The following is a 27,936-nucleotide window of genomic DNA, read 5'->3' as shown; positions in this document are numbered from 1 at the left end:
TTCAAGACTCAGAGCCCCAATTTCCTTAATTTAGATACCTAGATAGGTTTGAAAGTTTTTAGTTTTTTTTTAAAGTAAAGCTTTTTTACATGAGCATTAGGGTGAACAAAAATGCTGGGGACTCCTTTGTGGTTCCTGCATGTTACAATAGCTTTTAAAAATGTCTGCTTCTTTCATCTTCTCTGACACAACTGGATTAGTCTACATAGTCCTGACACATGTCAAAAATAGCGGACACTTTATTACCACAGACTGTAAATTCTATGCCTAGGGCATAATGCGGGAGGAAACTGTAAAAGAAAAAGAACAAAAGAAGTTGTGAGTCAGCACTTAAACCATATATGACCACCTGACGTTTACATTAAATTTAACTGAATTTATGGTAATCCCGCTATTAATAGACTAAAGGAGCAGTAACGTCTATTTTATATTATATTATATTAGATATTCTCCCTATTGAGTGAAAACGTCATTTCATGAAGATTTTATACAAAACCTTGGGATCATCTGAAAGCCAATTCAAAGTGCACTGTATGCAAAGATTTAATACTGGAACAGATTACAAGTCCATTATAATATAAATATCATGACTACATCTATCAGCATCATGTGGAAAAATATAAATGACTATTTCCACACTCTTCCAGGCTTCACTTCCAATATATATATATATATATATATATATATATATATATATATATATATATATATATATTTAAATTAGCTCACCACACCACCTTCACAGGTAGTGTGTCCTGCAAAACAGCTCAGGCTCCATTTAAGAAGTCTCAGAACTGATTGGGATTTATGCCAAGCCATAACTCTCTCCAGAAGGAAAGAGGACCCATCTGCAGACAGCTGTTTCGGGGTGTTTGCCCCTCGTCAGTACAGAGCAGGGAGATCTGGCTTGGCTGTGATGAGAGGCCTGTGGCTTTAAACGGGGTAAGCATTTTCCTCGGGGAGAGGACACCTCTTCAGGTGTAACAGAGATTCAAGTTAGGCCATTTAGCACTCCGCGGGCTTCTGGGTAAAAACATTTTTTAAATTAGCTCACCACACCTCCTTCACAGGTAGTGTGTCCTGCAAAACAGCGCAGGCTCCATTTAAGAAGTCTCAGAACTGATTGGGATTTATGCCAAGCCATAACTCTCTCCAGAAGGAAAGAGGACCCATCTGCAGACAGCTGTTTCGGGGTGTTTGCCCCTCGTCAGTACAGAGCAGGGTGATCTGGCTTGGCTGTGGTGAGAGGCCTGTGGCTTTAAACAGGGTCAGTATTTTCCTCGGGTAGAGGACACCTCTTCAGGTGTAACAGAGAGTCAAGTTAGGCCATTTAGCACTCCGTGGGCTTCTGGGTAAAAAAATATTTAAATTAGCTCACCACACCACCTTCACAGGTAGTGTGTCCTGCAAAACAGCTCAGGCTCCATTTAAGAAGTCTCAGAACTGATCAGTCATGTAGTTCTCTAATACAATAAAAACAGGTAAACACAAGCTAGAACTTCATTTCACAAGTACATTATTACTTTGGATTAAAAGGAATGTATCACCTAGATATTTTTTTTTCTCTTTGATTAGGGACAGATATTGAAGCATGTTCTTTTTTTCTAATCTTTTTCTATTTTCTGAATTTTATGTAATGTTTTGTGCATTATTATAGGAGTTGCCATCTTGCCTGATCTGCTTTTATCAACATTTAGTGAAATGCTTTACAGCAGGACCCATAGACCCTAGACAACAATAGACAGGACCCGCCCCATTCAGATGAATTGGAGATGCAGCTAGGCATTCTCTGTGAACTTTTGAGAGGTCATCTTATCGGGAAGTGGATGCTGAGCTCTGCTTTGAATGGTGGTGAATCCAGTGGTGTCACATTTCACTGTACTCCTGAGAAGAAAGACATTACTTGGAAATGATTCGTACAGAATAGGAAACTGCAAGATTTCAGGATTATTGTAAAATAAAGATGCTAAAATGGAAAAAAAGAAAAATCATTACCAAAATGTTTAAAAAAAATATTGTTAACATAAAAACAAGATATGTTCAAAGCATGAAAAAAGAAAAAGTCCACTCACCTACACCAGCATAAAAACTCATGATTCCCCTCCGGACCAGGGGTTGTCAAGGCATTGCTGCCGCAAACAAGGTAGATAGGAAAGGAAGCTTCACTCACTGAACAGCATTAAATCCTCAGCACTTCTCAACACCGGTATGTATAAAATACAAAAACTTTATTCTTTCTTCATTAAAAACATGGTAGGGGGTACAAAAATAGGTAAAATCAGACCAACACATTTCAACAAACAAAAGCCTTTTTCAAGGTCCCTCAAAAAGGACCTTGAAAACGGCTTTTGTTTGCCGAAACGCGTCGGTCTGATTTTACCTATTTTTTGTACCCCTATCATGTTTTTAATGAAGAAAGAATAACATTTTTGTATTTTATACATACCGGTGTCCAGAAGTGTTGAGGATTTTCCTGCTCTTCAGTGAGTGAAGCTTCATTCACTAAAAACGAGATGGGTCATTTTACACTTTCCCTTTAATACTTGAATAAGCATTGTCACTTAAAAAAAACTTTTGACATGTCATAGAGACATATCAAAAGTTTTGATCAGTCAAGAGCGCTAGAACAAGGCAGCAGAAAGGCACACTAAACGTGTTCTCTCTCAGCACTGTGTCTTGTGTCGACTCTTAATAGAACTCCATGGAACCGACTCAACTGCACTCACAGAGAACAGGGAGAGAAGCACTCGGCCATGTGCTTCTCCCTGCTTGTTCTAATGATCAATCAGGGTCTGAACAACTGGATATTAACATTTCGATAAGTGTTTTAAAGGGACAGGTACAATTTAACCTTATGTGAACAATTTTCCAGCTATCTGTCTTGAGTGTTCATACTGTCTTTTTATTTTAGAGTAAATAGGAAAAATCAACACAATTGCTTCAGGTAACCTTATCACATCAACATATTCAATACCTGTTGGCCTAACGCTTATTCAACTATTTCCCATACACATGCATGCACCGCAGTGGGGAAAAGAGACAAAGCTGGAGACAGACACATCTAGTGGTGGCTTAACTCTGAAGTTAACAATAGATTTAGAAATTCAATATGTCTGATCCATCTCTCCACTGATAGTATGGGTGGTGGGTAGAATGCCTACAGACAAATTTTTTAGTCAGTTGATCGGTCATGCATAAATTGGTGAGTATAGAAGTCTTTTCTCTCATGTGTATTGGGGCCTTTAAATCCAAGAGATTGATGCTGCTTTGGACCTTATAACCCAAATGTCTACTAAGACACATATTAAAGATAATAACAACTATCTGAATAGTTCTTTAAGATTTTATGGATCGGATTCTATTTCTGCACCAATTGTAACAAGATGGCAGTTACTCAAGTGAAAAGCCACATCTCATATAGTTTAGTATATACAAAAGTCTCAGGTGCTTTTATTTTAATATTATGTCCATGTAATGATTCTTACTTGCTTCAAAGCATATTTGCGTATCGCAGCCAGTTGTTTTCCAGTAGCAGTTGCCAGAAAAGTAGTGATCATTATCTGTATAAATCCTTGCAACCTTGTTTATCTTAATTGTGCTATAAGCGTTGTACAAACAATCTGGAGAGTGAGAAGGAGAACTGATACAGTATTTACTTTAATAATAAGTGGCTTCCATTTCAGGACTTCATTTTCCTGTTAGTTTTATAACCAGTTTGACTATAATATGGATGAACAAAGGGACTATGAATTTATTTAGACTATTGATAATACATTTTTCTTCGTTTTTTTTTTTAATAGTGTATACCTCTGTAAAAAAAAAAACCTGTAGAGACCCCTCCTATTAGAATTAATAGAGAGGAGTGCTCTTTTCACAAGACTCATTTCTGAGTAGAGAGTGGTTGCTCTGAAGGACCTTTCCTGTCCTACAAAAGACAAACCATTGATTTCAATAGAATCTTTACCACGCTTAATCTTCTCTCTGGTAGCGCTGCAGTAAATATAAAGACAGGTTTTTCCACAGTGTATAGCTTTTTTATTTGCTGGTGATCCTGGTAAACAATGTATGACCAGCTTATTTTCAAGAGACACTTCAAAAGGTATGGATTGTCATAGTGAAGAACCAATTTAATTGGCTCTGAAATGTCAGCAGTTATTACCCAGTGGCATATTGTCATTCCCAGCACTGACCACCACTGGGCCTCTTTCCGCCATTATCTCCTTCCTCTACTTTCCCTACTGCCACAGTTTTATGGCTCATAGAGTGTGCACACACTATCCGTGCTACAGAAAGGGCCAACACACACACTCCTAATGTGTCATCTGCCTATCCCTGCCTGGCATTACCTACAGGCTGCTTCATCTGCTCACTTGGGCCTGAGCAATAGTCTGGTTTGACCATAGAGAAGATGTGCTGAATATTATCTATTACTCCACTGTTGACCTGTTAACCTGTGCCTGTTCTCCTGGCAATGTCTCTGCCTGGCTATTGTGTATTTTGCTGACCCACCTGTGCTTGGCTTTGATTGCCGTCATCCAGCCTGCGCCACCTGCCATGACTCTTCTTCCTGAACCTGACTCCACCAGCTGTGTTTCCACCAATGGCTCACCTGCCTGTACCATACTTTAATATCTGGCCACCAGCCATACCAATACCCACATTAGACCTGCCTCTGCCTGATTCTCCAGTGTTTGGCACCAGAGATGTCTGACCCTTCAATCTAGTCGCTACCCACATCAAGACCACTATTGGGGTAGCAATTTGCCACACTCTGGCAGCTAGGTCTATCCTCCACATGCTGGAGTGAAATAATCAGTGACAAGCTACAGGGTACTACCCAAAATCAAACTAGTTGGGCAAAACACTGGATCCATACTCATTGGGACATTAAAGGCACGAGTATGCTGTACCATTATAGAGAAGAAATTTGTATAAAAAAAACAAAGAATCTAAGTTCTTCTCTATACTACAACTGTCTAGACTATTTGCTACCAATCAGAATGCACCCGTACCTCCTTTCTCAATACTTTTTAAAACTGTTTATATACTTGACAAAACATATTTGCCTATAACATGTGGTGTTTGTAAGCATCACAAGCAACCAGTAACATTTTTGACTTTCACACTGGATATTGCAGCTATTGATTTCTTTGCAATATTATTGGCTAGATTGATATACACTATTTAAAGTCTATGCATGCCTCTCATTCATTGCCGCACATTCTTTTGTAATACACACCTCATAATAACATATATTACATGTTTAGTATTATCTATAGACATTGGCAGATCATTAGCCAATTTAAAACAGCTTACATAAGAAAATTGTCTGTTATTGTGTCTAGTCCATGGAAAATATTACCAGTGAAGCAAAGTATTATAGTGATCACGATGTTACGTTTTTCATTTGCAAGTTCCCATGAAACCTTATGACGTATTTTTTGCAAACATGCCAAAATAGTGTTATTATGGTTTAGTGAGCTGCCTCCACTATGTGAATGATGAGATGCACAGCAAGAATATATCTGCAATAAATTAGATTTTTTTTTTATGCCAGCGACTCTACAATGTTTGGCCCTTTTGTATTCTTACTAAGTGCTTTTACTATTTTATCTGTGACTCATCCAAGAAATCAATGTCTTTGGAGTATGTCAGTTTGTCAGTCTATAATATACTATGCCGTAAAATGTGTTTTACTGCTTTATGTGTATAATTCTCTTACATAAACAAAGGTAGTTAGTGACCTGGGGATACCTTGAAGATCTGGGACATTTTATAGCATGTGGAACCATATTTGAGCTCAGCTGGTAACTTTATTTTCTGAAAGGCACGATTTCTGGCTATAGAGGAAACAACATAAAAATGGGATGTGGCTGCCTAACTGGGACCAGGACTGCATGGTTAGTCACGTTAACAAATACATTGCTGGAAGCCAACTGCATGGGAGAATGGAAAGGGTGGTAAATGATAGGATCCTGAAACCTAATTAGATCCCTTGTTACCTAAAGCTACCGTATATACCCGAATATAAACCGAGGCCCCAAATTTCACCCCAAAAACCCAGGAAAAGTTATTGACTCGACTATAAGCCTAGGGTGGGAGATACATCATCCCCCCCTGTCATCATCCAGACCCCCGTCATTAACACCCCCGTCATCATCACCCTGTCATCATCACCCTGTCGTCATCATCACCCCAGTCATCATCACCCCGTCATCATCCCCCCCTTCATCATCCCCCTTCATCCAGACCCCCGTCATTAACACCCCATCATCATCACCCTGTCATCATCCCCCTCGTCATCATCCCCCCCCTTCATCATCACCGCCTGTCAATCCTTCATCAGTGGACTTCAACCTGCGGACCTCAAGATGTTGCAAAACTACAACTCCCAGCATGCCTGGACAGCCATCGGCTGTCCGAGCATGCTGGGAGTTGTAGTTTTGAAACATCTGGAGGTCCGCAGGTTGAATACCACTGCGGCCTGCGTCATCATCCAGACCCCCCTTTAGTTTTCCACTCACCTCCCCTCGGTGGGAGGGAAGGGTGAGCTGGTCCAGGCCATCTATGCTGCAGGACAGTCCGGTGGGGAGGGTTAGTCGTTCCGGGCTGTCCATCTTCACCAGGAGGCCCTCTTCTCCGCTCCTGGCCGGCCCCGGACTAGTTACATTGCCTTGACAACAGGGACGATCATGTGTAGGGACGTCACGGTGAGTAGAAAACTAAAGGGGGGTCTGGATGATGACGAGGGCCACAGTGGTCTTTAACCTGGAGACCTTCAGATGTTTCAAAACTACAACTCCCAGAGAGTTTTAAATATGCAAACTAAGATGGAAGACTGCTCGTATATGTTACACATGACAACATTGTCCTAGTTTGCAGGTAAAAAATAGGTCAGCCAAAAATCAGGCTAGTGAATGGAACAAAAGGGAGAATGAGCTCTAAGCGAAAATAATAATGTAAAGTCTATGTCCATCCCTTATAGTAAAATGAATATTTGTGTTGTTAAATGTTTTTCTCTTCATAGAGGAAAGTCTTCCGATAATGTGACGTCAAGTACTGTATTCATGGTTTTGGCTACACTTCAAAACACAAAGGCTCCATGCACGTAGATGTATTATGACTCTTCGCAGGACCTGTATACTGCATTTCCCAAATAATGCCCACTTCAACTAACAGATATCTGATCCTCTCACTGGTTCTAAATATATAGGAATGTTGGGAGAGATAGATGAGGACAAACAAGGTATCTAATGTGTATGGTCAGTTTTAGCTTAAAGGGAATGTGTCAGCTATGTCTTTTTATTATGGGAAAACAAAACAACGTAGTCTCAAGGGGATAACAGGTGCTCAACTCCAAGTGCAATTGTGCACCTTCGCTGGGGTGGAGGCCCTGCACTTGTCAACCGTTGCTAAGGGCGATGTTCCCAGCAAAAATTGCATACAATGGAGAATGCCTGCAGACGGTCACAAGTACCACAATCACATCCTGACGCCTGATAAACGTGTATATGGATGCAAACATCATGACTAACTTTAAACAGAAAAACAAAACAACGTAGTCTCAAGGTGATAACAGGTGCTCAACCCCAAGTGCAATTGTGCACACATACAATGGGGTAGAGGACCCGCACCTATGGACAAAAGTGGGGTTTCACTCCTGTGGTAAATATATACAATGATATTAGCTAATCCTCAAAACTGATGTAAAAATGAGACATTAGCCAGTATATCCTTATATGAAGGACATACCTGAGCCCGCACACCACGCCTAGGTTTCTCATGTGATGCGGGACCTAACCACTAACCTTTTTTGCCTGGCCAGATGCATAGAACCAGGAACCAGATATACAGCAGCCTAAGGTCCAACTTGCAGACTGCTCCCCAGTCGCCTCCAGTGTGAACTCAGCACACATACAATGGGAGGGGGGAGACAGGTTACAAGCCCCACCCTTGCTGGTTTATATATAGCAGGCCTCACAGGTGAAACCCCCAACGCTACCCAATAAGATAAAAGGGTGCATTGGTATAAGCCTTAAAAGACGCTTGCCGGCTTATATTTGCATGGACATGGCTATAGCAGGAAACTCAACCCCAAGTGCAATTGGAAGCATTGCTAGCAAACTGTACTTCTTACTCAACAAGGATATGGCAGCGCTACTAAGTTTGCAAAGTAGCTTTTTAACCAACCCAAACAATGCTGGTAAAATATCCTGTGCACACCAAGGCAGAAAGTTTTTCATGCAGAGTGCAATATTTGGGAAAAACCATATACAACATATTACCATAATTGCAAACTCCTGAGCCAGAACAAAGTTTTGGACATGATCTGTAGGAACATCAATTGGGAAACTTGCTATAATTGTGATAATGACAAACTCCATTTTACACCAGAGTGTTCTGTAGATATCCTTGTTAACAATGTAGAAACAAAGGCAATCAGGCACTGCTGCACTCCACTAGCCAAAGGGTTAAACTCCTTACACACTGGATACACAGAAGGAACCTCCTCGAGGGTGCAGACCTCGCTACAATTGGGTGAGTGTGACTTATTTCTCTCTTGCATTGATGTTCTGTAGATATATTTGTCCGGCACGTGAAACTTGGGCAGTTGGATGACGTGGCTCATGTAACAGAACAATAATCCCAAGCACACCAAAAAATGAACATTTGAATAGTTATGTCCATTATATACTGTAGGTCAAAGGAAAATGATAAGTAAAAATATCCTCCTGAAATTTCCTCTTCAAAAAATCCACATATTTGTAGCAGAAATATAAACTTTAGTGGAATGCTCCTCACAAATTCTGCCTCAAAACTGGACATTTTAATTCTGGCAGAATTTTAATCCATGTTAAACATTTTTGGATGGAAATTATTATGTGTGAACATGGTTGTAGAAATCCCATTGAAATAAACCGAGTTCTAAATCCAGGTGGAATTTACATGGATTTTGCTGTGGAATACGTCTCAAAATCAGCATGAAATCCGCCTGAAATTACTTAACATGAACATATCCTTAGGGTAGTGTCACACAAAGTACATCCGCGGTGAATTTCACGCTGTGCATCTGCTATAAGCAGGCACTGTGTCTACAGTGGGAAATCAGCCGCTATGAGTGGACACACACAACTACCCACCCGCAGCAGGAAGCTCGCTCTTTTGACTACCGTTAGCATATAAGCAGTGTGAAATACATTGCATTGCAAAAGGGTATGTTCATGTTAAATGGGCACTCTCATTAAAACTAATTTTTGCTATTGCACTCTTTATGGTAAATAAAAAATATTTCTAATATACTTTGTTTAAAAAAAATGTAGTTTTCTTTGTTTTATTTGTGCTTAAAAAAGCTCAAGAGCACATTTTCCCCCATCTCATACACAGACTTTGGGCCAGTAGCGTAGCCCTGCGCATGCGCAGTAGTCCTTACAGATAAGGGCTCACGTTAGTAGCGTAGCCCTGAGCTGTAACGACAACTGCGCATGCGCAGGGCTTCACTAGGAACGTAAGCCCTGAACTGGAAGGAAAACTGCGCATGCGCATGGCTACGCTACTAACGTATGCTACGTTAGCACTACGGTGGCAGCGTAGGGATGCGCAGGCGCACATTTCTCTACCGAACGATGGAACATAATGGGCACATACAGTACAGGGGTGCTATGTGAAGTCATCAAGTAAGAGGTAAAAAGTTGGTGAAATAAGCCCTAGGCAGCGGAGTATCCCTTTAAGTGTGAGAGGAGCTATGATTGGATGAGGCTGGACACCCCTCGTTTTTGCTATTGCACTCCTTATGGTAAATAAAAAATATTTCTAATATACTTTGTTTAAAAAAATTAAGTTTTCTATGTTTTATTTGTCCTTAAAAAAAAGCTCAAGAGCACATTTTCCCCCATCTTATACAAAGACTTTGGACCAAAGTCCAAACACAGAAAGTGCAGCCTGGAGTGCTGGGGGGGGGCAGTAACAATCGGATGGTGAGGAGGCAGGTAGGGACCCTTCCCCCATCTTCTCTGCTGTTCTGGATGCCGCGATTTCACTGCGGCAGTCCCAAACAGCCCGATTGAGCTGCCGGGAGCGGTTGTACTTTCACTTTAGACGCGCAACTTTGGTTGCCACGTTTAAGGGGTTAATGTAGGCAATAACCGCGATCGATCATATCCGGAATTAGACACGGGACCAGCGGGGGAGAAGGCATAGGTACGCCCTGCGGCCTTAAAGAATTAATACAAAGTATAAACCACCTGATAAAACAGCCTCCAAAGCAGCTTGCAATTCAGTGTGGTTTTAATGTGAGTCCAGGCATTTTTGGAAGCTTTTTTTATTAGTCGTTCTTTTTACACATCTATTGATTTCAATATGAGCTTTGAAGCTGAACCATTCTGAAAAAGTAGCATGCCACTTCTTAATTTCAGTGCTATTTTTGGCATTCCCCATTAAAGTTAAGGGGAGCTGGAAACTTAACTTATTTTTAGGCTTTTTTGGGAGGTTTTTGATGCTTTTCTGTGTGAACATACCCTGAGACATGTAAATGTTTTACCAATGAATTAAAATATCGAATTACTTTAGTGCATGCTTATAGGCTACATAAAACTTGATATGATTTCTTTATGGCTGAAATTAAGATAGGGGATTTAGTGTTTAGAGGTTCCTAGTACTACAATCTGTAAAGGAAAACATGGCCCTCTCGCCCGCACTAAACCTAGCAGTGCCTTCCCTTAAGCCTGTCTGATACAAATCTGTGCACATTTGTAGCTAGAGATGTAAATCTGAGAATTGCTTCTTTAGCAGTAAATTCCTAACATATAGTTTCCATTAAATGACCTCAGTCTGAAAGGAATGCTGAAAAGACTTAACTATTTCATTGATGTCCTGTGAAGTGATCCTGAATATTATTATAAACTGAAGATACCCTCAAGCATAGAAAAACATGGGCTGGTGAAGCCATATGCTTCAATAGATATCAGACTCACAATTTTATTTTTGCTGCAAATTTAAAAAAAAGAATATTGGTATATCAGAAATGAAGAACTCCAGTACTTTGGTTTTTGTGCATTAAATATATATTTGGAAACCAGTCCTCAAATGGGTGGATATTTTAAAAAACTTTAACAAACACAATTGTTATTAAAACTCACAACCAACTCACCTTAGTATTATTTCATTCAAAAGTAATAGCTTCACCTGTTACTTCTAAAAGTGAAACTTGCTTAGTTGTTGATCAATTATGATGGTCATAATGCAGTGTCCCACTACAGAGGTTGTTCTTATGTTCTGAAAAGGCATAACCTGAGTGACTACTGCTTCTGTAAACTGTGATTTTTATATTTTTATGACAAAAGACAAGAATATGTCTATCCCTGAGCTCACCCAGAGCCACTTTCCCTGCATACTTGAGTATCTGCTTTAAGTGACAGATCCTCAACTGGACAGTGATCCAGACACAGATCAGGACACAAGGGGTAAACAGACAAAACACAAGGAAAACACAAGGACAAAACACAAGGAATAACAGGCAAACAGATAAAAAAAAAGATAAATCTGTAACAAGCTGAGGTCAGAATAAATAGATTAAACCAAGCTAGGACCAGCATCAGAGCTAATATTCAAACACCAGCAAGGACTAAACAGACTAGCTGTGTATACACCAATTAAATGGCATGGAGGCTGAATCATCATCACAGCATCGCAAGATGCTTCTGCCAAACACCAGGAAACCTAACCCTTCTGCCAGAGCCAGGTCATGCTTTCCCTGATGACATGGTCTTGAGTCTAAAGTCTCAGAGATTTACCAGGGTCATGTGTAACTAACTTTGGCTACTATGTGGTCTCACTAAAAACACCTCGTGCATCAGCTTTTTCCGGCCACGGCATTCCACTGCGGACCAGTTTCTTGTCTTTAGACTCTATTTTGAGGTAATAACGATTTCAAGGGCCACTTAGTTGTCTGTAACCTTTGTGGACCCTTCCTGGTCAGGTACAGACCACTTTTCATCTGCTGAGAGCCAACCAGTAAGGTCTTCTAGTCCACTCAGGGATACAACTATCACAGGAACTAACTCTCCAATGCCCTGACTAAAGTTAACTCCCTGCTATCAGCAACCACCTTCCACCAAAGGTAACATCTATTGGCACTTTTCAAGCTGCTTGGATGATGTTTTTGTCTGTAAGTAAAGTTACCTAATATGAAGCACTTCTTTGAGTGTTGTTTTCTAGGTTTCCAATTTCACGGCCCTTGTAAGAGCATATTTGTTTCCCCCCACCAGGTCTGTAACACCGGCGGTTGGCATCCGCCAACGTGTACCTCGATCCGCCATCTTCCGGAGACGTGCAGCATGCACGACTCCACTTTCTTGCGGCAGACTGAGAACTGTGACGTCTGCATCTGCTCCTGTTTCTGATGCTTCCAGTAGAGGTCGCACTGGGTCAGTTGCTCTGAAGATCCGTGCTCGCCCATGATCCAGGCTTCTCTCCAATCACTCACCTGCCCCTGCCATATAAGGAGCCTCTGAACTTTTCAGTCTTTGCCTGATCTTCTAGTGTTTATACCTTGAGCACAGGCACCTGCTACTGTATCTGACCTGCTTTAGTGACCTCAGCTAATTCGTGACCTCGTTCCTGCTTTATCCTCTGTTCCTGTTTTTTCTCTCCTAGATTGATTCAGACTGCCTGACCATTCTATTGCTGTTTGGAACTGCTACTCCTTCAGCACCTAAACACTTACAGCTCTGCTACATCTTGCTGTTCCAGGTTCCCAGACCTGGTGCTCACCAGCACCATCTGGTGTCAGCCGGCTCCTTCTGTGTTGATCTCTACTTCCAAGTTACTGAACTGCTAAAGCCAGCTGTCAACCGAGGCAGTTCCACCATCAGTATCGGCTAAAAGAACTCGGTAAGTGATACAGAGGGTTGACACCCTGTTACAAGTTCATTGCAAAAGCGGGTACAAAAACTACCTCTTCGAAAAAATGGTTCTTCCTGGCTGCAACAGAAATTTTTCTTCTTTACGACTTAGACAAAGGAGTAATAGAATTTAATGCAGACAACCACCAGCTTTACTGTGTAAAGGGGTAAGCTATATACAGTACAAGGACAGTCAGCCTACAAGTTCCAATTTCAAAGGTTTTGAGGTCAGGGTCACAAGCCAGGTCAGGCGGCCATAAAGCCAACACAAAGGAAGACTGACTAAACTAGTTTAACTAGTCAAGGTGGAGACATCAAAGGATGCACTTGGTTGGATTAGGAGGTTGGAGTGAAGATACTTAATGGAAAATAGGTGTGTCTATGGATTATCTACCTATACAAATGCTACTTACCTATGCTAACAAGTAGATTGCAAGGAAATTTTATTACAAACTACTAAGTCTAACTTTTGAAAAATTTGATTCGACTGATTCACTGAATTCTCTGAAAAAATTTTGGTTCGGGTCGAATTTATTCGCAGTGAATCTATATTAAAAACGGCTATATCTGGCCTACAGAGAGCCTCAATAGGGGTGTAGAACACTTTGCTTTGTTCTAACACGCATATGGAGTGTGCTGGGGTAGTGAAGTAATACTGTTATTCAGTATGACATGCAGATTACAGGCATCGCTATTAGAATCGATGTTGCAGAGCAGCACAACTACAGAGCCTGGAGGTGGCATCAGTATGAGGAGACCAGATAGTGAACGACACAGAGTGGAGGTGTTGGCAGCATGAGGAGACCATATAGTGCAGGGGTTTGGCACGCAAGCGAGTGCTGACATGCATAGGTCCCAGGACACTATGACTTTAAGCGGCTGCTAAAAGATCCGGCCAGGGACGGAAGATGTATCCCTCCCTCTCCCCCTACCTCTCCCTGCCCGGTTATTGTTGTACTGTGCTGGGAACAACTTGAGAGAGAGAGTTTTCTCTCTTTTCCTCCCCTGTCACCATTCAGCTGCCCTGCTCCACTGTCTGTCAGCAGCATGGAGAGGGGAGGGGGATCACTCTGAGCTCTGTACCGGCCCAGTGTGGTGTCTGAAGGAGTTCAGGAGTCACTGCTACAGACCGGTAAGTCATCTGTATGTTTCTGTTGAATACACCTAGCTCAGCTCAGCTACTGGCTCTGACAACAGCTCTCCTGCCCCAGAGAGAGGATCTGGTCTCTGTCAGTCTATGGATCCCCATAACAGTGTCCATTCACAGCTCCCCTATAACAGTGTCCATTCACAGCTCCCCCATAACAGTGTCCATTCACAGCTCCCCCATAAGTGTGTCATTCACAGCTTCCCCATAAGTGTGTCATTCACAGCTCCCCCAAAAATGTTTCATTCACAGATCCCCCTATAAGTGTGTTATCTAAGGAACCCCCATAAAAGTGTGTGATTTGCATATCCCACAAAGGTGTATCATCTTAAAATCCCCCATAAATGTGTCATCCATAGATCCCCCATAAGTGTGTCATCCACAAATCCCCCTATAACAGTGTATCATCTACAGATCCCAATAAAAGTCATCTACAGATTATGCAGGGCGGTGATTCTGGGGTCTGGATTATGGTGGGGTCTGATTCTGGGGTCTGAATTAAAATGCTTATCAATGCTAAAGAAATACTTTATTGGCTGTTGTGGGCAATCCCCTCTCTTTGTATTGTCCTCACTGTGAGTTACTTACAGCAGGGACAATACATTGGAAACATTCAGAAAAAAAACACTCTGTGACAAGCCACATCCCCACAAACCCCACCCACAGTAAGCCACACCGATAATAAAGCCACACCAAGGGACTTCAAATTTTTATTCTGGCACAGCACTACCAAAACGTTGCCTATCCCTGATATAGTGGCTTATTGGCACAGCCTGGAGTTGACAGAAGCATGGGGAGACCATATAGTTGCTGAAGGACACAACCTGAAGCTGGCAGCAGCATGAGTAGACACAAGTTCTTCACAATCCCTAAGCTTAAAAGATGAATTTTGAAATTGAAATTGAATATTTATGGTAGCTAGTGCTGCAATAAAATTTTTAGGCCCAGGCCCAGCAGCATCAGTAAACCAAATATTGGCTGAATGACACAGCCTGGAGGTGGCTGAATCATTGGCCACCCTATAGTGGCTAAATAGGATAAGGTGCAAAAGGAAAAAAGGTACATAAAATGAGATAACAGACATGAATGATGCGTTTCAGAGATAAATTCCCCCTTTTTCAATTGCAAAGATGAAAGGGGGAAAAAGGGGGGAGAATTTACCCCTGAAACACGTCTTGAATATCTATTATCTCATTTTATGTACTGATAAATGAGATTTTATCATATAAGACTGAACTTGCATCTCAACCTCCAAGAGGCAGCTCCACAGCAGACCCCCTTTTTTCCTTTTACACCTTATCCTAAGCTTCTAGCCGACCTCAAACCAAGTACCCGGCCGAAGTCTGAATGCTGCAACCCAAGATCATCTGACCCCAAACGGAGGGGTGATATGCACATACCAAGATATACCCCAGGTGAGTGTAATTGACATTGGGGTTCATGGCTTGGGATTATCCCACAGAATTATGCGAGGCGCTATCCTCTTCCATCCTTTTTCTTCCTTTTATCTATAGTGGCTGAATGGCACAGCCTAGAGGTGGCTGAAGCAGGAGTATACCATATAGTAGCTGAATGGCACAGCCTGGAGGTGGCTGAAGCATGAGGAGACAATATAGTGGCCAAATGGCACAGGCTGGAGGTGGCTGAAGCATGAGGATACCATATAGTGGCAGAATGGCACAGCCTGGAAGTGGATGAAACATCAGGAGACCATATAGCCGGTGAATGACACAGCCTGGAGGTGGCTGAAGCATGAAGAGACCATATAGTGGCTCAATGGCACAGCCTGAAGTTTGTGGCAGCATGAGGAAACCATATAGTGTCTGACTGGCACAGCCTGGAGTTTTGGCAGCATGAGGAGAATATAGAGTGTCTGAATGGCACAGCCTGGAGTTGGCAGAAGCATGAGGCATGAGCATGAGCATTTAAGATTTTGAAATTGAAATTGAGGATTTTGAAATTGATTCATGTCCCCGGCCCATGGCGTGTGGGTACAAAGGACCAAATTTAACAAGGAGTCACATGTCACATGGCAGCACAATGACAGAACCTGGAGGTGGCATCAGTATGAGGAGACCATATAGTGGTTGAATGACTGCCTGGAGTTTGTGGCAGCATGGAGAGACCATATAGTGTCTGAATGGCACAGCCTTGAGTTGGCTGAAGCATGAGGAGACCATTTAGTGGCTGAATGGCACAGCCTGGAGTTTGTGGCAGCATGAAGAGACCATATAGTGGCTGAATGTCACAGCCTGAAGTTTGTGGCAGCATGAGGATACCATATAGTAGCTGAATTGCACAGCCTGGAGTTGGCTGAAGCATGAGGAGACCATATAGTGGCTTAATGGCACAGCCTGGAGATGGCTGAAGCATGAGGATACCATATATTGTCTGAATGGTGCAGCCTGGAGTTTGCTGAAGCATGAGGAGACAATGTAGTAACTGAATGGCACAGCCTGAAGGTGGCTGAAGCATGAGGAGACCATATAATGGCTGAATTGCACAGCCTGGTGTTGGCTGAAGCATGAGGATACCATATAGAGTCTGAATGGCACAGCCTGGAGTTGGCTGAAGCATGAGGAGACCATATAGTGGCTGAATGGCACAGCCTGGGGTTGGCTGAAGCATGAGGAGACCATATAGTGGCTGAATGGCACAGCCTGGAGTTTGTGGCAGCATGAATGTACCATATAGTAGCTGAGTTGCACAGCCTGAAGTTGGCTGAAGCATGAGGTTACCATATAGTGGCTGAATGGCACAGCCTGGAGGTGGCAGCATCAACATGAAGAGACGATAGAGCAGCACAATTAGTGAGCCTGGAGGTAGCAGCATCAGCATGAGGAGGCCATAGAGCAGCACAGAGAGCGTGGAGGTGGCAGCATCAGCATGAGGAGACCATATGGTGGCACAATAACGGAGCCTGGAGGTGGTAGCATTAGCACAAGGAGACCATAGAGTAGCACAATGACAGAGCCTTGAGGTGGCAGCAGCAGCATGAGGGCCATGCCAACTGAGGGTTGAGTCTGAGGAACCCACCGACTGTTAACTGGGGGTGTCGGATGAAGTGGATGACCGAATGAACCGATCAATCACAGCTCCTGGGTTGCTGGTTGAGACACGACTGCTAGCTGACACCGGGAGCTCAGACCTCTTGCTGCGACTCCAGATGCCACACACCCCTACTCTGCCTGCGCCTGAGGAATTTAGGCCTCTGCCTATCCACTGTGCACGTCCTGGCACTACTCTGCCTGACATACTGATTGCTTATATGAGGGGAGTATAACATGCTTCACAACACTTAAAACAGTATTTGTCTAGAACAGCAGCAGGTGTATGCTATTGACTGTCCTTGACAGATTAACAGGTACAAAATAGTACACTATTTAGATGTAGATATGTGGTATGCACTTATGAGGGCAGAAAGATGCGGTACAGTACGCTTAAAAAAACATATTTTAGTAAAACACCAGCCGGTGTCCTACAAAAGGCTGAGGTGAAATGCTGCAGCAACAAGCTTTCCTGTGTAACACACACACAGCGATGTCCGTCCTATCTCTCTGCAGTGTAATGAATGAAATGACGAGCTGCATAATGGCTGCCGAATATATAGGGCTGTGACATCACAGGGGTGACTGGCTGCTGATAGGCTGCATCCTGCATGTGATTCAGGATCATACCACCTACATCCCTTCCCTCCTTGCCTTCCCAGCGTTCCTTGCCCCATGTACTGACATGTGGATCCGCCATTTTATGCCCTGGAGCCTGGACCGCAGTAAATGGAGTTTAATGAAGTGATTTGCACGATAGAATCGCGGCGATATTCGCATTTGTTGCAAATTGAATTTTTCATGAAATTCATAACGAATTCAGGTTTGTCAGCTTCGATTCGCTCATCTCTAATCAGCGTCTTTTAGACTTATTACTGATTATGGTAGTTTGGGTATGTTCTCAGAGAATCCCTTTAAAAAAAAGGGGTACTTCACTGGAAAAACTTTTTTTTTTAAATCAACTGGTGCCAGAAAGTTAAACAGATTTGTAAATTACTTCTATTAAAAAATCTTAATCATTCCAGTACTTATCAGCTGCTGTTATGATCCACAGGAAGTTATTTTCTTTTTGAATTTCCTTTCTGTCTGACCACAGTGCTCTCTGCTGACACCTGACCATGATAGGAACTGTTCAGAGTAGGAGCAAATCCCCATAGCAAACCTATCCTGGTTCAGAAAGTTCATAAAATGGACAGAGGTCTCAGCAGAGAGCAATGTGGTCAGACAGAAAGGAAATTCAAAAAGAAAAGAACTTCCTGTGGATCATAACAGCAGCTGATAAGTACTAGAAGGATTAAGATATTTTTAACAGAAGTAATTTACAAATCTGTTTAACTTTCTGTCACCAGTTTATTAACCTCTTAAGGACCCATGACGTATGCATACGTCATGAGTCCCGGTCCTGCGATATAACGCGGGGTCACACGGTGACCCCGCATCATATCGCGGCGGGCCCGGCGTCATAGTGAAGCCGGGACCCGCCTCTAATAGCGCGCGGCACTGATCGCTGTGCCGCGCGCTATTAACCCTTTAGCCGCGCGCTCAAAGCTGAGCCGCGCGGCTAAAAACGAAAGTAAAAGTGCCCGGCTAGCTCAGGGAGCTGTTCGGGATCGCCGCGGTATAATCGCGGCATCCCGAACAGCTGTAGCACAGGAGGAGGTCTTCTTACCTTCTCCTGTGCTGTCCGATCGCTGAATGAATGCTTCAAGCCTGAGATCCAGGCTTGAGCATTCAATCGCCGAAAACACTGATTGATCCATTCCTATGGAGATGGATCAATCAGTGTAAAAGATCAGTAAATGCAATGTTATAGCCCCTTATGGGAGCTATAATGTTGCATAAGAAAAGTGTAAAAAAATCATTAACCCATTCAATTATCCCTTCCCCTAATAAAAGTTTGAATCACCCGACATTTCCAAAAATAAAAAAAAACATTATGTAAATAATAATAAAAATAAACATATGTGGTATCGCCGCGTGCGGAAATGTCCGATTTATAAAAATATACTGCTTTTTAAACCGCTCGTTCAATGGCGTACGCGCCAAAAAATTCCAAATTCCAAAATAGCGCATTTTTGATCACTTTTTATACCACAAAAAAGTGAATAAAAAGTGATCAAAAAGTCTGATCAGAACAAAAATGGTACCGCTAAAAACTTCAGATGATGGCGCAAAAAATGAGTCCTCAAAGCGCCCTGAACACAGAAAAATAAAAAAGTTATAGGGGTCAAAAAATGACCATTTTAAACGTATAAATTTTCCTGCATGTATTCATGATTTTTTTCGGAAGTGATACAAATTCAAACCTATACAAGTAGGGTATCATTTTAACCGTATGGACCTACAGAATAAAGATAAGGTATCATTTTTGACAAAAAAATGTACTGCGTAAAAATAGAAGCCCCCAAAACTTACAAAATAGTGTTTTTTCATCAATTTTGTCGCACATTGATTTTTTTTCCCGTTTCACCGTAGATTTTTGGGTAAAATGACTAATGTCATTACAAATTAGAATTAGTGACGCAAAAATTAAGCCATTATATATAATTTTAGGTGAACATTTTTAAGAGTTATGATTTTTTAAAGTTAAGGAGGAAAAATTGAAAATGAAAAAACGGAAAAAGCCTGGGTCCTTAAGGGGTTAAAAATATGTTTTCTAGTGGAGTAGCCCTTTAAATCTCTTAGTTTAGACTACATCAGGATGACGTTCTGACACTCTGTTCATCTGTCGTACATCTAATGGGAGCCTTCAAATCATGAACATAGCATCACAGGAAATTTAAAAATCCTAAGGCAGCAGATCACAGTAGGATGAAACCTTCAAAAAATCTAAATTTAACAAAATAATGCCGCAATATTAGGAACATTTTGAAATTATCAAACAGCTCAAAATAATATTTTCCAAAAAAAGATTTATCAGTTAGAACACATATGAAACTATGAACAATGAAAATGCAAAAAAAACTAAAATACTATACAAAAGAGAGTACAACATATGTTTTTGCTTCTTACAATGTGTTTTTTATAATAGTATGGAACCGGATCCAGGTGCTAAGGTCTTATGACTTGTTGCTACTATCACTGGTCAAATCATCTGGGGGGCATATTAAGGCATATAGATCTCATACAGGCTGATCCCCTACTGAGGGAAACCCTATCAACCAAAATGGTGAACCACTACAAAGAACAGCTCTTGCTCTTGAATATTTGACATGAATGTGTATTAGAGGGTTTGCTACATGGAATCTGTTGTAAGAATATTGAAATTAAGGTTGTTTTAACAATCTGGTGATGGTTATTTAATTTTCCATGTCACTATATATAAAAATGACTAAAATACAACCTTGGCTATGCAGATCTTGCATTGTATGTAGCTGGTAACTTCAACTGTAGCCTTAAAGGAGTACTCCAGGATGTAAAATTTTTGTTTCAGACTACCGGCAGTAAAAAAAAGACAAAAACGGGGGCCGCTCAGCCTATCACCGGCTGAGGTGGGACTTTGCTGCAGCCGGTGATTGGCTGAGTGCAGTATGACTCACTGACCACCAGCAGCCAGGAAGAGGATCGCAGGAGAAACCAGAGCGGGCTACCGGAGGCACTGGACGAGCGGCGGCAGGTATATATCCCTTTTTTTTTTACTGCGAGCAGTCTGAAACTAAATTTTTACATCCCAGAGTACTCCTTTTACTATTTTCTATTGTAATTTTGCTACTGCTATATAACAACAGCACTTACCCAAACATCTATCTGTAGGCAACACCTGGTGCCCAGCTGTAATGTGCTGCTATGGCAAACCCTGTTTGTGATATCAATTATTGTAAACTTATGGAAATGTCTGTAGAAAAGCAGCACTTATGCTAATGCTAACAAGACATTGCCATCTCTGGCTGAGAGAAAAGGGTGAGGACTGGCAGAGGTTTTGAACTTGGGCCTTGCCCATGTGAACTACCCAGCATTCTCCAGTGTTTGCAATCAGATTTCCACAGCCTGCAAGCCAAGACAACACCAATAGTCCCTGGACACCTTTCTCTTTCTACAATTTTTTTTTTCAATCAGAATACATGTGCAGCATATATTGTTTTCCTTGTCATACTCTGCCACCCGCTTATAGTTACTGTAACGGAGCTGGATGTGGATCCTCTACCTGTGTTGCTGATGACTCGGACTGTATCAGGGAGCAGAGTCTAAAGTGCCACTGGTCCTCACCAGAGCCCGCCGGAAAGCAGGATGGGCTTGCTGTGGCAGGCAACACCCAGGTCGCTACCCCCGACACGGCTCGACCACACAGGAAACTGGGCAAGGCTAGGTACCGAAGGAAGAAGCAGTAGCATAGTCAACGTAGCAGAAGGTCAAGGCAGGCGGCAAAGGTTCGTAGTCAAAAAACAAAGCAGGAAGGTCTGGATACACGGGTATGGCAAACAGGCAATAGTAACGCTTTCTCTCAGGCAATAGTCACTGAAGATCTGGCAGGGAAGTGTGGGAGGTACAACAACTGATAATGTGGTGTCAGGTGTATTCACTAATTATGGGCATCCTGGCCCTTTAAATTTTGGAGCTCCGGCACACGCGCGCCCTAAGGGACGGAGACGCGTGCGCCGGAGCTGAGAGACAGAAGGAGCTGCAGGAGCGGAGCATGGTAAGAGATGGGGGGGATTCGCATGCGGCACGTCCCCCGATGTGAATCCTGTCCCCGCCTGCGGTCGGGGACACAGGGACACTGCTCTCACGGCCGGAGCACAGTGTTTAACAGTTACAGCCCTTTACGTGTTTTAGTAAAAAAAAAAATCAGTGTTACATTTCTCTAGAGAGCAGAATTGTGCTCAGTTATAATGTTATGTTTTACTTCTTTGATACTATAGCACTAGGAGAACCCTTCTGGCCGTGTGTGAGTAAGGATGTTCCGGAGGGACCGCGGTGCTCACAAAGAGAAAAGCAGGTAATACTGTAGTAAATAGAAACAGGTAACGTAGCACTCACCTTCCAGACATAGTGTAGATTCTTTATTTTGGCATCACAATACAGGGTCAGACATACAGGACATGAAGAAAAAATTCACCACGGCTCTGGGGACAGGGGAGCAGCGACGGCTTCATTTCGCGGGTTATTTCTGCTTGATCACGCCTTGATCAAGTTTTCATATCCAGAATTCCCTAGGAGCTGGAGAAGATTTAAAATCAGTGGAGCTATGGGGTACCTTTGGAATGTCTTTTATAAAATTTTGGTTTCACCCCTCATATAAAGTATAAAAATCCTGTTATATAAAGTACATATAAAGAACTGCACCCAATAAATACACTGCTTTGTATTTAGTACACCGACAAAGTCATTGGTTCGGAGAAAATATATTATAAGGATAGATGGGAGAAAGCAAGGGTTGTAGGAGATTGAGAGACAATGATCTATATTTGTATTAGGGAATGATAGTAAAACAACATTTAATAAAAGGACTGCACTTGGTTAAAAATCACTGGTTACAAGATGCCTGAAGTGACAGTGAGTGATAACTGAGACTGAATGGAGCAGAAGCACACATGCTTGACCAGTGCTTCACAGAAAGTCACCCTCCGCACCTGATGGGGCCCCTGTGATTAAACATTAAGCAGCATTTCTCTGGATAGGTGACAGATGTGTTCTGTCAGAGAATTTCTGTAAATCACAATTACTCACATTACATTCAGCACGAAGCAGAAGGAAATGGATCACATGTACCGAAACAACTAGACGGTGTGCACTTCTGTTTTTTTTTTTTTTTATAACAAAATAATTATGTAAATACTATTTTGATTTTAGTTTTGCATATTTTTGGTAAATTAAGTTCATGTAATATCCAATTAAGTCCATATGCTGGAAACTTGACCCACATCCCATTCACTTTAATGCTCTCTGCTGCCATCGCTGGTGAACAGCATTCTTTCTGGTTTATATCATAGAACTTTCTTGTAAAAAATGTTGTTTACTCAGTTCTTCTTTAAGAAATACCCAGCTTTCCCTAACCACATGGTCTTGAGTAAAGAGTCTTGGGGGCCTATCAGGGTCACGTTGAACCAAGAGGAGGAAAATGGAAGGGGTCCAGCTCCTGGGTAGGTAATCCAATAAAACTTAACCTTTAATGGCAACCAATTAAAACATGGAAAGTCGCCACAGAGGTGACGAGTGACATGTCACTTAAAAACAAGGGGGGGGTGAAACGCCGACGCGTTTCGAGCAGTTGCTCTTAGTCATGGCCATGACTAAGAGCAACTGCTCGAAACGCGTCGGCGTTTCACCCCCCCCTTGTTTTTAAGTGACATGTCACTCGTCACCTCTGTGGCGACTTTCCATGTTTTAATTGGTTGCCATTAAAGGTTAAGTTTTATTGGATTACCTACCCAGGAGCTGGACCCCTTCCATTTTCCTCCTCTCAGTCTCACGGGGAGTGTCGGCTCCCTGCGTCCGTGCTCCGGGACTATTGCCTGATGCTTGACACATATGGATTTGGTGAGCTGATCTACCCCTCTTTTTTTGTTTCTCACGTTGAACCAAGTTTGACTTCTGTGTGGACTTACTAAAGAAACACCACATATCAGCTTTGCCTCTGTCTGAGGAACATTGGGGGAGATTTATCCAAACCTGTCCTGAGGAAAAGTTGTTGAGTTGCCCATAGCAACCAATCTGATCGCTTCTTTCATTTTCAACAAGGCCTATGCAAAATGAAAGAAGCAATCTGATTGGTTGCTATGGGCAAGTGGGCAACTTTCCCTTTGCACAGGTTTTGATAAATCACCCCCATTGTCTTTTTTTGCAGCCACTGCATTTAACAGATGACCAGTTTCTTGCCTCTAATATAAAGTAATGACAATTTTAAGGGCCCCTTAGATGGCTAACATTTGGACCTCGAGTCAGGTACAGACCACCTTTCAACTGCTGGGAGCAAACTGGTAGGATTCTCCTAGTCCTCTCAGGAATACAACCATCCCAGGAACTGACTTTACAATGCACTGACTCATTACAAGTAAACTACTTGCTACCAGCAACCACCTGCATCAACTCAGTGGAAGATATTTTTGTGTTTAAGTAAAGTTACCCGTTATGAAGCAATTCCTCAAGTCCTGGTGACTATCAGGGGCACCCCAGTTGCCATCAACAAGGACACCATTAATATACTTGTGAAGCTCCTCCTTTATTAAACCTTTATTACAGTTGTGGTTACCTCCAGGGAGATACCCAGGGCCTGGAACCCACTCTATCCACTTTGAACAAGACTTCATATGTGAGATTACAAGTACTAGCTGGTAAAAAGACATATGAAAGCCATGTAATGGAGAGAAAAGGAATGGAGGGGCACATGACAGGGGGAGACTAGTGGCCAGGGAAGGGTTGAGGTCATGGAGAGTTCAGGGAGCGGGGCCAGGATAAGGGATGGAGCTTGGAAGTTATATATGGGTGGCGGAGGGGGCAGGGGGTCAGTTGGCGTGTGGCCACAGGAAAAGAAGTCCCCCCCACCAGTTCGAATTGTAAGAATTTGTCGCACCAGAGGTTTCTGGCAACTGAAAAGGTGGTTTTCAGTAAAGGCTGGGGACGGTACCCAGTCTGGTGGAGAATTCCCTGTGGGCATGGGGGCCCCCAGGGAGGGTTGTGAGTCTCCAATAATTGGTGCCCCCAGGCCTGAAAGCACGGCAGGGGGTAAATAGGAGGCCCCCTTTAAATTAGCGGTGCCTTCAAGTCCTTGTCCTGGGGCAGGTAGAACTTTAAAGTTGGTATTATGTTGGTTGTATGATGTCCATATGGGAGGGGGTTAATATTTTCTTAAACAATGTTGTTAATTTTTATGTAAATAAAAGTGGGTCTGCTGTGGCCCTTGTACCCAACCAATGTGTTGTCATTTCTGTCATTGGGTGGGTATTGGGTTAGAAGGGCCAGCAATTAGGATATCCCCTAGTCATGCGTCGCCCCACTGGGTCAAAGCAATAACCGGTACAGAAACTACTTCTTCAAGGAAGTAATTTATTCTGGCTTCCAAATAAATTGTCCTTCTTTATGAGTTAGGAAAAGGAGTAGTAGTATGTATGACAGACAACGCCTACTACGGTTGAGCTAGGTACAAGGAGAGTCAGCCTACAAGTTGAGATGTCAAAGGCTTTTGAAACCAGAGGTCAGGGTCAAGCCAGGTTAGGAGGCTATAAATCCAACACAAAGGATGACCAATTGAGCAGGTTTAACTAGTCAGTGTGGCAACATCAAAAGACGTGCTTAGCTAAATTAGGGGATAGGTGTCTTAATGGTACTTAATAACTTAATATGCCTCTATATGTGTAAATATCATTAGTTTGTCTAATTATATCATTTTATCAGCCACCTTTTGGATAAACCTTATTCATATGCCATAAAAAGTTGGTTTTCATGATGTGACATGTCTATCATTTCAATAAACTTATGACTGTGATATCTGAACTGCAGAAATCATTGCACCTTCTGAGTGTGTAGAGGAAGAGTGATGCAGTTGCCCATAGCAACCAGATTCTTTTATTTAAAAAAAAAAGTGGGAAAAAAAGCACTCTGATTGGTTACTTATCCCTTTTTCACAGGTGATATAACTGTGGTGATGCCTGATTCCCTGAAAATAATTATATCATCTGTGAAAGACTAAGGAAATCCTGAAAACATGACCGGTAGAGACGTCTTGAGGACTGCGCTAGAAAAACACTGCATTAGATGGTCAGACAGTTCTAGTAAAAACAGCATATTTGGCTGATACATGTCAAATGTGTATGGGAGCCTTTAGATCACACCGAGGTCAACAACCAATGTTAAGCTACAGGGGTTGGAGAAAATAACTAGAACACCATTATTTGGAACTCTTTCCGACACACCTGCCATCACCAGTGACACTGGTACTTACATCACGGCTGATAAACTTTATTACTTGTGCTGTTCTCATCTCTTTATTTATTTTCATGGTGTGATATCTCAGACCTGACAAAGTTCCAAAGGGAATTACTGTTGGTGCCCGTCTGGTAGGGGCATCTGTGACCTGATTTGTTGACCTAAGTTGAAGAGTGTCGAGGCTAAAGGTGTAAGGCCAGCCAAGGTACATCACTGTATTTATCCTACATCAATACCTTATGTAGATGTATTGTTTATCTGAACACTTGAAAACTGCTTCCTTCAGGGCTCAGTTTATCCATTGTGCCCCAAATGCTGGGTCCTGCACCTTTCACCACATGCTCATGCTGGTCATTATGAGATTGTCAAAATGCCAGCACTGCACTTTATTCTCTTTGGTAACCAATTGTTAGACAATATTTACCAGACACAACCAATTGATAATGACTGAGCCGTAATGATTTTCAGGCTCCTGGTACTCCATTATTTGATCATTCATTACTCATTTTCGGTGCCAACTAACATAACTGTAAGTCATATTGTATGATCTATCATCCTTATCTAAACATCATTTGCCAACCATAGCTAGCTTTAGATTTTGTGACAGATTTTGACAGCTTTATATGGAATCAGTCACCAAAGCGTGGTATATGACAATATACCTTATCTCTGAATTGATAAGTGTGAAATTCTGTCATTGTCTGATTATAGTCTGTATATGCACATTCAGAATTGTGCCAAATATGTTGGCGCTATATAAATGTTCCACAAAAAGTTTTGACTGGCGGCAGCGCTAATTGGGGTCTTACTGAATACTCAGCTGGCAGGTCTTTGTGTGTGTGTATGAGAGCGACGGAATTTATGTGCGCACTCATACTACTATAACATAGGGCGCTGTATGTTTTCCACAGTTTTAGAGTCTTAAACGCAATAGAAAGGTTTTTACCTTTTGTGGTCTGTATTCCTGTTCAGATCCTGTTCCTCCAGTGTGCGTTATACTTTTGCCGATGGTCCGGGCGTGTATGGTAATCCGTGCAGTCGCAGGGAATTCTGCCCCGGCCGGCGGCGTCTCTACCTGTGTGCTGCAAAGTGAAAGGAGTTTGAGTCCCGTAGCTGGGAGTGACGTAACTACAAAGAGCTAGTTGGGCCAAAAAGATCAAACGGCGTTTTGGAGAATAGCATTCTCCTTCCTCACGGAAACCCTCGCCCCTCGGGACTAAGCTATATATACCATCCACCATGATTTACCATAAAATCGCCTTCATATGCTATGAATATGTTTTAGTCTGTACATATCTCATATCTAGTTATATGACAGTGCACACTAGGTATAATTTATGCAGTCCATATGTATTGTGCAAAAAACGCATTTAGAAAACGCATATAAATAAAACACACCATATGAATACAGCCATAAAAATTTTACGCACCATTTTTCCCTTTTTTCTGTTTTTATCATTCTAGCAAAGCAAACATCTCAAAATAAACGCTGAGGTCAAAGGGTGCCAGTGTGTTAAGGTTAAAAATCCCCCCTGCATTCTGCTTTTGATAATTGAGAGATGTAATTTCCTCCTCTCCAATGGGGATGTACATGTTCAATTCCATAAAAATGGGACCCTTGGAAGGAGGCATTATGTTTATCCGCATGTTATGAAAGGGGGTGTCCTTGATATCCTCTCCCTATATTATATAGGTGCCCGCCAATGGGTTTTGATAGGAATCTCTTCGTGCACCCTATATATATTTTGCCACATGGGCAATTCATTCCATATATGACACCACAACAAATTGCCCACCATCTAGGACATTTTGACCAAGCTGTTAGGAGGTGTTAGGAGCATTTTTTTTTGTTTAAGGCACGCATACATGGGAACAGGCTTCAGACAGCCCATACAGACCATCATTAGAGAGGATTATTTGATCTTCAAGCATAAGCAGCTGCCCCAGTTTCCTTGTCCACCATCCACACCTTCATTACACT

The 27,936-nt window shown here is 42.2% G+C and overlaps 1 protein-coding gene and 1 long non-coding RNA gene across 3 annotated transcripts in view; one reads left to right on the top strand and one right to left on the bottom strand.

Annotated features, from left to right (window-relative positions):
• Positions 1-27,936, top strand: part of ARHGAP6 (Rho GTPase activating protein 6) — a 582,024-nt gene that overhangs the window by 251,483 nt on the left and 302,605 nt on the right. The window lies entirely within an intron of this gene.
• LOC130355699 (uncharacterized) lies at positions 57-27,038 on the bottom strand. Of its 2 annotated transcripts, none has more exons than XR_008888635.1 (3): positions 26,902-27,038; positions 22,071-22,250; positions 57-290 (listed from the first exon to the last, which is right to left on the bottom strand). It is a non-coding gene; the product is annotated as an uncharacterized LOC130355699 (long non-coding RNA). The 2 variants fall into 2 exon arrangements; XR_008888634.1 differs by lacking the exon at positions 26,902-27,038 and adding an exon at positions 23,639-23,724.

This window comes from Hyla sarda, chromosome 2, assembly GCF_029499605.1.
Source record: "Hyla sarda isolate aHylSar1 chromosome 2, aHylSar1.hap1, whole genome shotgun sequence".
Taxonomy (NCBI): domain Eukaryota; kingdom Metazoa; phylum Chordata; class Amphibia; order Anura; family Hylidae; genus Hyla; species Hyla sarda.
This window is presented reverse-complemented; position numbering and strand designations above follow the sequence as displayed.